At 31.4% G+C, this 11,584-nt stretch overlaps 1 long non-coding RNA gene across 1 annotated transcript in view; it reads left to right on the top strand.

Annotated features, from left to right (window-relative positions):
- LOC141491344 (uncharacterized) overlaps positions 1–11,584 on the top strand; it is a 149,052-nt gene that overhangs the window by 77,341 nt on the left and 60,127 nt on the right. The gene's annotated exons all lie outside the window — the stretch shown is intronic.

Here is an 11,584-nt window from a genome sequence, read left to right as displayed (position 1 = left end):
AGAATTTCTAATAATAGGATATTCCTGAGAGTGAAACAAGGCAAAGACTCAGAGGAGAAAGACAGGGTGAAACAATTTTCCAACCTAAGGCAGCTTAGAAGGTCAGCAGAAAAGATCTGTCTCATCTGGATGAGAGTGGAGAAAAGTCCAGTTCAAGCCCCACCAACACAGCCCCAAGCCTAGTAAACCAGAAGCAGGCCTTGAGAGCCACTGAACAAGCAGTGACAGCAACCATTTCCAGAGCTCTCAACCCACAGATGGTAAGGGTGTTGAACATCTAGTCAGAAGGAGATTACAGTGGTCTCTTTGCTATCCTTGAGACACAACTCTGTTTCTTTACCCCTTCTCAGATCTGGGTCACAGGGCTGGGTGGCAGTTCCAAGGCAAGGAGAAGCACTAGGACACCAATTTTTAGCCATAGTTCCAGAGCAGAAAGAGAGCTTGTGGTAATTCAAAGACCACATTCAATAATCATAAGTCAAAAAATAGTAGTAAACACTTCTTCTTAGATCATACTACCTGTAAAGAACTAAAAACTTACAGATCCCTAGAGAAAACAGCTAGACAAAATCCCTGAAGTTTGGGACAGTATGCCCTCCATCCTGGAAGCAAATCCTTATTTTTAACAGAGTTAAAAGTCAAGAAATAGACTGGGAAAATGAGCAATAAGAAAAAAATATTCTGACTATAGAAAGTTGCTGTGGTAATATAGAAGGTCAAAATACACACTCAGAAGAAGGTAACAAAGTCAATTCACTTACATCCAAAGCCTCCAAGGAAAAAAAATGAATTGATCTCAGGCCATGTTGTAGCTCAAAAAATGATTTTGAAAATCTAGTAGGAGAGGTAGAGGAAAAATTGAGAAAAGAAATGACAGTGATGAAGAAAATCATGAAAAAAAGAGTCAATATTTGGTAAAGGAGAAACATAAATATACTGAAGAAAATAGCCTTGAAAAATAGACTAGACCAAATGGGGAAAAAGGTACAAAAAAAAGGACAGTGAGCACAAGAATGCCTTTAAAATGGAAAATTATCCACATGGAAAAGAAGATACAAAGAAAATAATTATTTAAAAATTAGAATTGAACAAATGGAAGCTAATGACTATGAAAAACCAAGAAATAGTTTTAAAAAACAGAATGAAAAAATAAAAGACAATGTGAAATATCTCATTGAAAAGACAACTACCTGGAAATAGATCCAGAATTGATATTTCTATTTTTCCATTCTTTTGATTTTGGTTTATATTTCTTGGTGTCTTAAAATATCATAGGTTTCCCTTTGCTCAATTCTAGTTTTCAAGGAATTATTTTCCCCCCTAAGTTTTTGATTCTCTACTTCAACTTATTGACTTTCTTTTCATAATTTTCAGACCTACTCTGCAGCTTCTCAGAATCCTCTCATATGCATATAAAATTGAAAATGTTCTTTATGTGAGACAGTTATAAAAAATTTCTTCCAATTTTCTGCTTTTCTTATAATCTTGGCTACATTGATTTTTTTCCCATTAATTCCTTTAGTGTTTTTGACCTTTTGTTCTTCCAAATGATTTGTGCTCTTATCTTTTCTAGCTTAGTAAAAGTAATTTTTTTGATAACTCAGTGGGATGGTATTGAATAGATTAGGCAAAATTGTCACTTTTATTACATTAGCTCCACCTATCTATGAATTATTAATATCTCTCCAAATATTTAAAGCTGAATTTATCAGCATTAAATGTTTTATAATTATGTTCATGTACTTCTTGGATTTGTTTTTGTAGCTATACTCTCAGGTATTTTATATCATCTACAATTATTTTAAGTGAGATTATTTTACTATCTTTTCTTGCAGGTTTATTGTATAGATAGATAGATATAAATATATAGATATTTTTGAAGTACCAATTCTGCAATGCTATAGCAATGAGAAAGTAATCTTTCTAAGCCCCAGGTTCCTAATTTGAAACATAAGGGAAATAATACATAAAACTATTAAAATACATTGGGATTATTGGGAAGAATACTTTATTTGAAATGTTATTTTTCCTCCTCCTCCTCATCTACATCATCACCTAATCTTTTTTTGACTCAGCTAAAGATCTCCATATTGCTCTGTTGTTAGAATTGTGCCTTTATGAGAATTCAACATTTCAACCAATAGGAAATTTCTACATAAAAAAGATTACAAATACAGAAAAGATTGACTAAATTTCATAAACTTAAGCCCTTAGAGTTCGAAGAGACAAGAGTTTAATCTAACTTTTTCCATAGACATAAGTAAATCTTAAATAAATAGTCACATAATGAGAAAAATGCAGTCTATACCCCCAGAACTCCAATGTCTCAATCCAAGACATAGCTAAACTTTTGTGATTACAAAATACAAAAGAAAATACTACTATCATTAAGTCTACTAAATATATACTTCATGAATATGATTTTAATTACTTTCCAAGTTAAGAGGAAAAAAAAGCAAATTTTACTTTATCCTACGGTTTTTGTATTTTTTACTTGTTACAACTTCCTGATCACTTCTATATCTTTGTGATATTTATAATAAATAGGATGGATATGTCAATTCTTTGGATTGTATCATAAAATTATTTTTATCATATTAATATTATCAATAGTATATTATGCTTCTAACCAACTGAATTATACTAAATATGAATAGTTTAATCTAAAAAATTATGCAATTCACCATAGTCATTTTTAATGTTTCACATGATTATATGCTATCAGATGTATGTGATTCTATATCAGCACCATGATAGTGTTTGTTATTATGTTATTGTTTCTGATATTATTGTTATTGCTGCTGTTGCTGCTGTTATTTTTTATTGTTTTTGAGTCTTGGGAAAACTCATCAAGGTTGATACTTTATCCCAGAAATTTGAAATATACCAAGTTTTATTTTAATACAGATTAGTCTATTTAAAATACATATCATTTATATAAGTATACAAAAATATTACTTTGAAAGGTTATCAGGTAAACAAGAGTATATTTCTTAAATTATTAGGGCAAAATGATTTAAGTCACTGGCTTCAAAGATGTTGTTAAGCCAGTTTGGTCATATTGCTCAACTGATGCTACTTTTAATTTCTCATTTCCACTTTAAAAGGGGAAACGCTATCTACTACTATCTTCATAGAGATGTTTGCATAAATTATTAGAAAAATTTCTATAAAGTGATGTCTTTTGAATGGTTCAATAAATTCCATGAAGGAAAAAAGTGAAAGGAGACATAAATAAATGCTTTTTTGATGAAGAATGTTCTTGATTGGCTAAAAATATATAATTTTAGATTACCTATTTAGAACTTAATGGTTTTAAATACATTTTGGAATGTAATTTTCTTTATGTAGTTAGCATAAAGAATATATTCAGTTATGATAATAGGATCATCCTAGCCAAGAAATTCTTAAACTAGGGCAAGGCTGTCCAATTTTACTTTTAAGAGGTTTTCTTGAAGCAATAAAAATATATTTTGATTTGCCACTTTAGTGAGAGCTCTGTGGTACCTTGGCATCAATTATTAAAACATTTAGTAAACCCACAGGTTGCCACATAAAATTACCCTGCAAGTCACATGCAGTCTACAGACTACAATATGGACAACCATTATCTAGGGTACATGAAGTCATAAGGTGGCCAGGAACTTATAATAGAAAAAATAAATAAAAACTTATTTTCACTAACCTATTACTAAATTTGGTATTTCATTCCATTATTTTAAAACATTATATTGAGAAGGATAATTTTATCAAACTCAAATGGGCTCATAACATTAAAAATACATATTAAGAAATCCTTTTCTAGTATCATTGATTCATTATACAACTGAAGAAACTGAGGCTCAGAGAGATTAAGAAATTCATCCAACTTCACAGCAGTAATAGGTATCAGAAATTGGATTTGAACTTAGGTGTTTTGTTCCAAGAGCTAGTGCTGTTTCCACTGTACCATTTGAAGGTAGAAGGTTACTACTTTTATTCAAACCCCTGAATTTTAAAATGAAAAGGTTGCATTTAACATACTACTATTTATTGCTTTAAGAATTAAAGTACTCTTCAGGCTTATAGGTTTCAAGATTAAAGGAAATAAGCATTGACATTTGGAGAAATAAAAGCTTTAACTAAAATTAATAAGAATCACAAAAGCACAGTTGTATCCATTTGATCCAGGATGAATCCTTTCATTCATCAAAAAGAATATCAGAAAGTAAAAGAATCTCCTATATTAGAGTAGAAGAAAGTAAAATCTGAAAAGGCAAAATGTGGCTATGGTTACAAAGTATTATCATCAAAGCCCCCTTCCTCCTTTATTTTCTAGATGTGGTATAAAAAGAATATGAAGTTTTATTCATTTAGCAAATATTTACCAAGTGCCCTAGTGAGCAATCAAATCAGGGAATCTAAAGTTAAATAAGAGAGAGTCTAGGTCAGGGCCTCTTAATCTTGTGTATGTGTGTGTGTGTGTGTGTGTGTGTGTGTGTGTGTGTGTGTATGTGTGTGTATGTTTGCATGTGTGTGTAATAGACCCTTTGGCATCTCCTGAAATCTAAGGATCCCTTCTCAGAATGATATTTTTAAATGCATAAAAATGCATGGAATTTAAAAGGAAACCAATTATGTTTGAATATAGCTGTCAAAATAGTTTTAAACAATAAAACACAGGGTAGGACTATTTGGACAAGTTTGAATTTGTATTGTTATTTGTTATTTCAGTTGTATCCTACCCCTCATCACCCCATTTGGGGTTTTCTTGGCAAAGATAATGGTGTGGTATCTCTACTATCTGTAGCTCATCCTCCAGCACTATCTCCTTAAATGAGGAACTGAGGCAAACAGGGTTATTTACCAGCATCACACACCTAGTAAATGTTTGAGGTTGGATAGGAATATGTCTTCCTCACTCTAGGTCCAGCATTGTATCCACTGCATCACCTAGCTACTGGAGATAGAATTTAGGAAACAGCTAATGAAAGTATGGAGACAATTTATTGAAACCATGAAACAAAAGGAAATTTACATGAACTCATTCAGAGTAAAGTAAGCAGAACTACTAGAAAAACAGCTTACACAATTACTACAATTATCTAAAGCAGAGAAATAAGAACAACTTCATGCTTTGTAATTTTAAAGGCTAATTCTGTCCTCAGAAAAGGGTTAAGAAAATATATCTCCCACCCTTTGAAAATGTAGAAAAAGAGTGGACCATAGGGAGGGACCATTGCATATATCATCAAATTTTGCTATTTTTTTGCTTATTTTGCAAAACAAAAAATCCCTACTTTTCATTTTGGTTTTATGTTGCAGTGCCAAAGGGTATCTCACTGGAAAGAAAGAGGTAGAAGAATATATTTAGAAATGAAGGAAATATAAACACAGATACAAAAATCACTTCTTTAATTTTTTTAAATAAATGGGGGAATGAATGAGCCCAGAGTAAAGAAAGATTCAAGGACAAAACTTATGAGTAAATATCCATAAACAAGAGTGAGAAAGGTATGTTGGATGTCAGTGAAAGAAGCAACAGAGGAAGAATAAAAGTCATGACATGGAAACTCAAGACGGAGGTAATTTTCAAGAATGATGCTGTCACACACTCTAAAACTGTCAAAATCGATTGGTGATTAGAATAACCTGGATACTATTCAAGATAGAAGCTTTTGTCCAATGGTAGATATTGAAAATAAATAGCCCTTGTTATTTAGAAAATAAAGTAATGAATGCTTCACATTCTTCTTATAAGTAATAGTGAAGGGAGTATGTTAGGTAGCAGATGAAGGAGAAATATTTCTAAATGTACTTTTATTTAAATGTAAAGGGAATTGTGGTCAATGAGAACCTAGTATTTTGAGCAGATAGTCGGTTTCCAATTTAACATGTGAAAATGGAGATTACAGTGGCTGGGACATGAGTGACTCTAGAAATAATACTATATGATAAACAAAGAATGGTAATGAATTGTGAAGAATAAATAATCATAATAAAACATAATAAAAAGTCTTGTAATTTACTTGAACAATTGATAACTCCAGAGTGGCTGAAGCAGAAATGATGGGACAAACAAAGGATTTCAGCTAAAATCCATTCATTACTTTCTGAAGAGAATAACTTTGAGCTGTGGAGATGGAGATGATATCCCCAACCCACCACCCAAATGTCATGCATCTCTGAATGCATGGCATCTCCAGATCTTTAATATTTATTCTTCTCATTTGTAGGTCATTGGATATTTAAGAGGTAGTGCCTATGCCACCAATGAGTTCAAGAAAGCCTTTAGGGGTCCCGTTAACAAGCAGAGTGTATAGTAGAATCAGTAGGAGCAAGAGAGAGTAATAGTAGAGAAAGTGCCTTTACGTAGAGATGGAAAGACATGGAAACAGAAACTTTAGGGATCATGGTCCTTGTGCTGAAGAGAAATGCTGAACATGAATTTTAAGAAAGCACCTGTTCTCAGAGACTAGCAGAGAGTTTCAAATAAGTAAAATCTTATGAGAACTTCACAAGGGGAGAAAATTACTCCCAGTGTGAGGAGACATCTCTTGGTCAACTGTTTTCATTACTCATATTGCTTCACTCCTTTTGCATTTTAAGTTCCAGTATCTTACCAGGAATCTCCCATGTGTTTGTGCAAAGAGTGTTCTCTAGGATGAGTTGGAGTGTTTTAAACTACTATTATTGCTATAACTTTTAAGTAAAGTTTTTTCTAGGATTTAATTGTTCTCAACTCTTTGATTGATAGCAGAGGTGAGGCTCATTTGATGAAATGAGAAACTATTAGAAGTTACAACCTCTCGGCATTACCCTTAGAATTTTGAAAGGAAAGGTAATACGTCATCCTAATGGAACCCAACCTTTCACTGATGAATGATTTGAGAGAGAAGCTCCATGAAGAGTGAAATATAAATACAGGAGAAAACTCAACATGTTTGTGAGCATGGGGAGAATCTAAACATGCAAAAAAATTAGGATGTTGATTTGTAAGAGGATATAAAATAAAAATAACAGGCTAAATCTGGCAAGAACAGAGAATCATTTTTCCTCTGAGGTGAAGGTAGAAGTAAAAGAGAGAGAAAGGATGTAAAAAAGAAAAAAATGATGATATTGTAGAGGAATTCAGGTGACTATAATTTAACAGAAAAACTAGGGAGTATTCTTAGTTAAAAAAACTACTGATTTGCATGATAAAAGGAGAGCAAAATAAAATAGGGCTAATAAAAATGAAGCAATATTAAAATTTATGCAATATTCTCTGCAATATTATAGAATTATATTATTATTTTGAACAGAGAGAAACAATCAACCCAAGTGCTGGGATAACTAAAACCTAAAACTAATAGATAAGGCAGGAATAAGCTCTTTTATATACTTAAAATTCTGTATGAAGTTGAATAAAAGCTACTGGCAAAACTTTCATAGAAATAGTATTAAAATGAGTATCTTACTATAATTTTGGATTAAAAGAGGTAGAGGTTAAGTTTTCTATCATAAGAAACAGTGACTTTTACTTCTCTTGAAGAATATATGTTTATCATATCTTGAGCTTTTAGCAGGTTATTAATAAAAGCAAAATGTCATATTGTTAAATAAGACTGAGCTTGCCCTCAATTAAAATCTCTTTCTCCCTATACTTGTGCAGCTAATAATGTTTTATAGTCCACTCTTTTCTCATACCTTTGGATCAAGGGAACAAGTATACTAACAAAGAAACTTCTCTAGTAATTCAATAGATTTTTAATATCACTATTCTGAATATTTTTCCCAGTAGGGAAAATTGTCCTCTCATCCTATGAAATTAATGTCTATGTTCTTCAATAAAAGATTTGTAACATTTTTTTAATTTCATTTGTACTTTAAGCCTGTTCATCAAATTACTCATTCTCATGCATGACCATCATACCTCCTTTTCTGATCATACACCTAGCAAAACATATTCCTTATGACACTTCTTGAGTATAAGACATCCAAAAACTGCTGTATTCTAAGACTTATGACTAAAAGAAAAGCATTAGAAAAATATTTCTATTGAAAAGATAGATCATTTTGTAAGGAAGAATCTGGGTATTATTTAACAACTCATTGTCTATTTGAAATTTCTGTCCCAAGTATATGTATTCATGTACTAACTCTAGATGGGTCATTTCACTGCAATCGTAGTTTGGATCATATTAGGTTTTTATCCATTTAGTTTTTCTTATATGAATTATTTGGGATATCATTGTGATAAGTCATAGATCTCATTAAAGAGGTCTTGTAATAGGATCAGAGACATAAAGCTTGAAGGGACTGCTGAGATTCTAATCAAATCCCCTCATTTTAACAATAAAAAAATTGAAGACCAAAGAGGTTAAGTAGCTTACCTCGGATCCCACAGAGGTGAAATTTGAATCCAGATCCTATGATTTCATCGTGAGTGTGCTCTCCACTACACCAACATTTTTTTTAAGACTTGATGCAGGGTTACCTACAAAGCAAATGGAGGCCCTAACCCTCTAGAAGGAAATTATTCATCATTTGGACCTTTACCAAGACAGTCTCCATGAGAGTGGCAAACATCTTTGGTAAATATACACATCTGTTTTATGCATTTTTAATATGAAAAATCATAGAGTTGGTGAGCAGAATTGAATCACTGTATTAATCAAATTAAATTAAATTTATAAATAAATTTAAAGATTCACCTTTTATACAGACAGTAGGATATTATGAAGATAGTGATTTCTAGACTTGAAATCAGAAAAATCTTGGTCCAAATTATCCTAACACTTATTAGTTATATGAATCTTGGCAAAGTACTTCACTACTATGTCCTTCTGGCTGCCTCAGAAGACACATCTTCTATTTTTTTAATTCAATTTTATATATTTATTTTTAGCATTCTTTTCTTTTTAAATTTTGAGTTTCAAATTCTTTTCCTCCATCTTCCTTCTTCACACACCCACTGAGAAGGCAAGCAATATTATATCAATTATATAAACAATCATGATAAACATATTTCCCTATGAGCAAATTAGCTTTAGTATTAACAATAATATATTATAACATTGAAATTATTATAATATATTAATATAATGTATACATATTAATTTAAGTATATGTTGCATGTGAATATAAATATTAATATTAATGTTAACATATTTGCATGCTAATAATAAGTATGATAACTCCATATTAACATATTTCAAAAGGTAAGAAAAATAGAGAAAATTATACTTGAACTTGCACTCAGAGTTAATCAGTTCTCTCTGTTTTCATAATGAGTCTTTTGGAATTGTTTAGCATCATTCTATTAATCAGAGTAGCCAAGTCTTTCTCAGCTAATCATTATTATTATAATAGTGCTGTTAGTGTCAATGAACTCTTAGTTTTTCTCACTTCACTTTGCATCAGTTCATAGAGTTCTTGCCATTTTTTTAGAAACCATCCCCCTCATCATTTCTTAGGAAATTTCTATTCCATTACAATCATATGCCACAACTTTTTCAACTATTCAAAAACTGATGACTATCCCCTTCATTTCCAATTCTTTGCCAGCACATACAAAAAATTATTATGAATATTTTATTTGTATATATGTCTTTTTCCTTTTTTCTTTGATCCTTTTGGGATATAGACTTGGTTGAGATATTTCTGATATGAAAGGTATGCATGATTTTATATAGCCCTTTTGAGCCTGGTTCCAAATTGTTCTCCATAATGGGTAGACTTATTCACTATTCCATTAGTAGTTCATTAATGTACTTTTTTCCCACATCTCTTCCAGCATTTGTCATTTCTGATAGGTGTTAGATGGCACTAAAAAGTTGCTTTAACTTGCATTTCTCTAATTAATAGTGATTAAGAGAATTTATTCATATGAGTGTAGTTTTAATTTCTTCTTCTGAAAAATGACCTGTTCATATGCCTTTATTATTTATCAATTGTTGAATGACTTTTTTAAATGAATTTGCTTCAGAACTATATCCAGAAGTATATTTGAGAAAGTAGGCCTTTATCAGAGAAATTTGTAAAGGTTTTTTGATATTACTTAATTTTCTATGTGTCCTTTTAGCATGATATAATCCCCTAGATCATTTATTTTAATGATGAGTATTTTAGTTATTGCTTTATATGAGATCATAGTTGCTGACCCTGCCTTTTTTGCTTTACCTGAAACATATTAGGATCTGCTCTATTCCTTTATGCTTCAAGTGAGTCATTTGTAAACACCATTTTTTTGAGAAAAGTTTCTAATATATCCTAAAATATGCTTGTTTCATGAGTGAATTCATCTTAATACATTCACATTATGATTATGAGCTGTGTATTTTCTTTCATCCTATTGCCTTGTATTTTTCTTCTCTCTCCTTTTATCCTGTCCCTCCTCAAAACTCTGGTTTGCTTTTAATCACTGCCTCCCTTAATTGGTCCTCTTTTATCATGTACCCCTTTTCTCTTATCATTTCCCTTCCCATCTCTATTGTTTGAGTTACATACATAACTGAGTGTGCAAAAAATATTCTTCCCTCTTTGAGACAATTCAGATGAGAATGAGGTTCAAGTATTGCTGCCCCCCCCCATTTTGCCCTTCACTGTAAAAAAGTCTTCCTTGTGTACCTTTTTTTATGTGAGGAAATTTCCCTTATACTACTGACCCCTTCCCCCTTCTCTAATACATCCCTCTTGCTCACACTTTCATTTGCCTAGAGACCATTCCAACACAACCAACTCACATCTTTGTCTATGTAAACTCCTTTTCACTGCCCTAATAATGACAATTTTCTTAAGACTTGCATGTATTATCTTCCCATACAGAAATATAGGTAAATTAACTTTATTGAGTCCTTTACAATTACAATTTCATGTTTACTTTGTTATGTTTATCTTGAGTCTTCTGTTTGAATGTCAAATTTTCTTTTCATCTTTGGTCTTTTCATCAGAAATGCTTAAAAACCCTCTATTTGATTAAATGTCTATTTTCCCCCTGAAGAATACTCAGTTTTTCTGAATTGTTCTTGATTGTAATCCTATGTTCCTTGTCTTCTGAAATTTCACATTTCAAGCACTATATCTTTTAATATGGAGCTCACTAAAACTTATATGATCCCTACTCACTCCACAATATTTTAAATTGATTCTTTCCAGCTGCTTAAGGTATCTTCTCTTTGATCTGGAAATCCTTAAATTTGTCTATAATGTACTGGGAATTTTTATTTGGGAATTTCTTTTAATATATGATCAATTATTTTTTTTCAATTTCTATTTTATCTTCTGGATATAAGATATTAGGGAAGTTTTCCTTGACAAGTTCTTGTCTAGTGTTTTCCTTTGCTCATGGCTTTTAGGTAGTCTAATAATTGTAGATCATTGCACTTCTCTGAGAGATTTCACATTTTCTTCTATTTTTTCCTTCTTTTTTCTTTTTTATTGTTTCTTAATGTCTCATGGAGTCATTAGCTTCTACTTTCCCAATTCAAATTTTAGTGAATTATTTTTGTCAGTGAGATTTTTTTTTCCCATTTCACCAGTTCTGCTTTTTAAGGAGTTCTTTTCTTCAGTGAATTTTTGTGCCTGTTTTCCCTTTGGCCAAATCTGATTTTAGATATTATTT

Source organism: Macrotis lagotis, chromosome 6, assembly GCF_037893015.1.
Source record: "Macrotis lagotis isolate mMagLag1 chromosome 6, bilby.v1.9.chrom.fasta, whole genome shotgun sequence".
Taxonomy (NCBI): domain Eukaryota; kingdom Metazoa; phylum Chordata; class Mammalia; order Peramelemorphia; family Peramelidae; genus Macrotis; species Macrotis lagotis.
Note: the sequence above shows the minus strand (reverse complement) of the source record. Positions and strands in the feature narration are given on the sequence as shown.